Here is a 4,492-nt window from a genome sequence, read left to right on the forward strand (position 1 = left end):
TTCATTTACACGACAACCGCGTTTTTAAAAGCGCAAACTTTTAAAAATGGGTTTCAAAGTGCATGTTTTTGGAAACTATACCTATTGTCTCCAAGTAAACTACAAAAACGCAAATCTGTGAAAACGGTGACAGCATGCGTTTAGTTAGGCGCGTGTGTTTCATTACAAAGTTACATCGCCACCTACTGGCCTGGCGGCAGAATACAGCGTTTTTAGTGGTTTTCACTGATGGTTTTTTTGACATTGTCTTCTGTACAAAGATAAAACTTTCAGTTTTTAGTACATCGTTGTAATGTAAACGTAGCCTTAGCACAAAGTATTTGGTGGATTATGTTTATAGTTCAAACTTTATAAGCAAAATGTCTTGCTTGCAAAAAAAGGGCCGACACACACCTTTGTGCTTGGTCACTAATAATAGTCATGGTTATCAGTAGATGAGCACAGGAGTCAAGCCAGCGCTTCTTATCAGCCGGATCTCGTCCGTTGGAAGATCTTGGCAGGTGGCGAGTGTAAGGGAGGTAGAAGAGGTCGAAAGCAGAGAAAGATACACAGATGTGCTGGAGAATGGACGCGTTTCACTGTAACTGAAAACAGAGTGAGTGTCTGGACATGTTCCCTGCGTCTCCAGAATATTTGCAGCGTAAAAGCATTGTGTAGTCACTCAACACCTTTCGTTTTTGGGGCTTTTGTAGTTTGTCAGAAACAGACACCATATCTATCTATCTATCTATCTATCTATCTATCTATCTATCTATCTATCTATCTATCTATCTATCTATCTATCTATCTATCTATCTGTCTATCTTTCTGTCTGTCTGTCTGTCTGTCTGTCTGTCTGTCTGTCTGTCTGTCTGTCTGTCTGTCTGTCTATCTATCTATCTGTGTGTGTGTACACAAGTCAAACAATATACAGTATACACACACACACACACACACACGATTTTAGGCTAAGATATGATCTTTATACATGTGAAATTTAAGATAACACACACACATATGAGTCACTGAAGCTAATATATACAGTATATAGTATAAATATATATATATTAGCTTTAGTGACTGGCATGAATATTTTGCATGAATATATGTGTGTGTGTGTGTGTGTGCGCGCGCGTGTGTGTGTGTGTACACAAGTAAAGTACGATTTTAGGTTAAGATATGATTTTTATATATATGCTACAAGTAAAATCACACACACACACACACACACACACACACACACACACACACACACACACACACACACACACACATATATGGCATGAATATTTAGCATGAATCTGTAGATATCCCATGTAGGCTAGCCTATGTCTAATTAAAAATAATGATGAAACATCTTTAAAATAGTTTTAGATGAATAACAGCATGTCATACTTCATGACACTGCTGTCTTTGTATCGCAACATAAATGAATAATTAATGAAAGTATAGATTAACATTCTTCGACACATGTGGACGGTGCATCTGTACAACAATCCCCAACAATTACACCCATCCCGATCTCCTTCGGGACACAGACAACAGACGAGTGTCCCTGTCTCCATATAACCAGGAGGAACGTGATATATGCCACAGGTAAATTATTGAACAGTCTTCTCATTTCGACCATTCAACTTCCAAAGCACTCGGGTGATGGTTTTTTTGTGGAAGCTTGCAACCTGAGAACTGGTGTGTGTGGTGCGACCGCCAAGCCATGTGGAGATCCTGACGCCTGTGGAGGGATAATTGAGGCTTTATATAAAAAATGTCAGAGAGGAACTCGATCCTGAGCGTCCATGAGTCCATGAGTAATTTATTCATGCCGGCCACGCGCTCATTAAGGCGAGATGGGGTTCAGTTTCGGCGCGATCACAAAAGGAGGAATATCTTCTTTCAGGAGCTTGTCTACGTTTACCTACAACACACTGACCTGATCTTTTTCAGGAGCTTCTCCCAAACCATTTCATTGACCTCACTGTCAACAAATATTGTTGGTTTAACTTAAAAAAGCAAGTTACCTGGTTGCGTTAAAATCATTGAAATTAAACATTTTGAGTTAATACAATGAAGATTGGTTTAATGAAATAGAACCACATTCATTTTTTAAGTTGTGTCACATTTTTTTTATATAGATGTGGAATAAATAATTGTGTGCATTAAGCAATAAGTGAATAATTAGGAGTAAATAATTGTCTATGTGTAATAGGCCTATAATATTTCGTATTGACGATGATGTCATTTCCGGCAATGACATGCAGTTCGTTTTTTTATTTTATATGCAATATTGGAGCAAGACCGTGTAACATTTTTCCAGTTAGTTTTGTTGTTAAACTTTACTTAAAAGAAGTTTCTGGACTAAGGTATGCTATTTGAGTTCAAATCACGCTCACCCAAAGAGGAAGAAGCAAAAAAAGAGGAACGTTTTGACGGATTGCTATCACAAGTTGATTTGACAAAAGCTTTTAAAATATATATATATTTTTTTTTTTTACAGTGCTTCCATTGAAAGGAATATTCTGGGTTCAATATAGGTTAAGCTCAATGGACTTTATGCACAGCTGCACTACTTCCTGAACTTTAGCCAGCTCCTTTGTTTCCTGTCTGCCATTATTGGACAAACTGATTATTCCAGGTGTGTCTGATTATTGTTGTTGGTCAGGCACACCTGGATTAATCAGTTTGTCCAATAATGGCAGACAGGAAACAAAGGAGCTGGCTAAAGTTCAGGAAGTAGTGCAGCTGTGCATAAAGTGGCATAACGTTGATTTCCACCAAAAATTGCACCAAATAAAAAGCAAAAAAAGCAAAGTTTACATTTAGACACTTTCAATGGAAGTAAAATGGGCCAATATTGAGAATTCAGAAGCAGAAATTGATCAATAAAAGCACATACATTGATTCTTCTCATGAAAGTTCTGTATTTGTATTTGAGCTGTAAAGTTGGTCTGGTCATTTTTATGTTTTCATGGCAACAAAGTTGTAAAATTGGATATAACTCAACACAGAAAAGGTAAACGTGATGTGATTTTACACTTAAGTCATGTTAACACACATAGAATTTGTTTTGTGGTTTTATACTGTTGAAATGGGCCCCATTCACTACCAATTTTTAAAAAATATATATATTAATTATTTGTATTATTACCCAACTCAACCCGAGCTGCTGAGTTCGTAGCCATTGTCAAGAAATCTTTTTCAGCAACACTTGATCCATTAATACTAACACTTTCTTTTCTTTTTTCTCTTCTTTATATCTATTTTAAAAAAAGTAAAATAATTACATATTCTGCGTTAGACTAAACTGGGAAGGGTCACAGCACTTGCATATTGTTAGTTTAATTGTTCCTATTGCTCTCCTCATCTGGATAAAAGTATCTGCTAAATGCTTATTATATATTATTAAGTGTAAATGTTGTGATAATTAAAATTGTTCATATTTTCTTGTTAGTTCTTCTCTTCAAGTCGTGACTTACACTAAGGAAATAGTTTATAATGCTGGATTTGTAGAACGAGAAACTACAGAGATTTTGGAGATCAACACAATCCACCTGTCAAACACACTCACTCACTCACTTACTCACACACACACACACACACACACACACACACACACACACACACACACACACACACACACACACACACACACACACACACACACACACACACACACACACACTTATAGTCTTCAGAGGTCATTGGTTCTGTCGAACAGCTGAATGGCTTTGAAAGAGACACACACACACACACACACACACACACACACAATAAAAGGCAGCAAACTTAGGTTTGAAAACTCTATGCTTTTATTTTGCTAAAGTCAGATGAGATCTAGTCTTGCGGTGGTGGATGTGGGTCGTGTCATAAAAGCTCGTCTGGCGAGTCCATTTGAATGGTGCAAAATGACTGCTTTGATAAAGGGGCGTTTAAATGTAACAGGTGGAACTGTCGAAATGTCAGAGCAGTCCGACAAATCACTGGCAGCTGTAACAGCACACACACACACACACACATCTCACACACACACACACACGCACGCACGCACGCACACTCTCTCTCACACACTCACCTCTCTCTCTCTCTCTCTCACACACACACACACACACACACACACACACACACACACACTCACCTCTCTCTCACACACACACACGCACGCACGCACACTCACCTCTCCCTCACACACTCACCTCTCTCTCTCTCACACACACACACCTCTCTCGCACACACACTCACCTATCTCTCTCTCACACACACACACACACACACACACACACACACACTCCCTCTCACTCACACTCACCTCTCTCTCACACACATCCACCTCTCTCTCACACACACACACACACACACACACACACACACACACTCTCTCTCACACACTCATCTCTCTCTCTCTCACACACACACACACACACACACACATACGCACACACTCTCTCTCACACACTCATCTCTCTCTCTCACACACACACACACACACACACACACAAGAGATGACAAGAAGTTTTTA

This window comes from Phoxinus phoxinus, assembly GCF_949152265.1.
Source record: "Phoxinus phoxinus genome assembly, chromosome: 19".
In the NCBI taxonomy this organism is placed as follows: domain Eukaryota; kingdom Metazoa; phylum Chordata; class Actinopteri; order Cypriniformes; family Leuciscidae; genus Phoxinus; species Phoxinus phoxinus.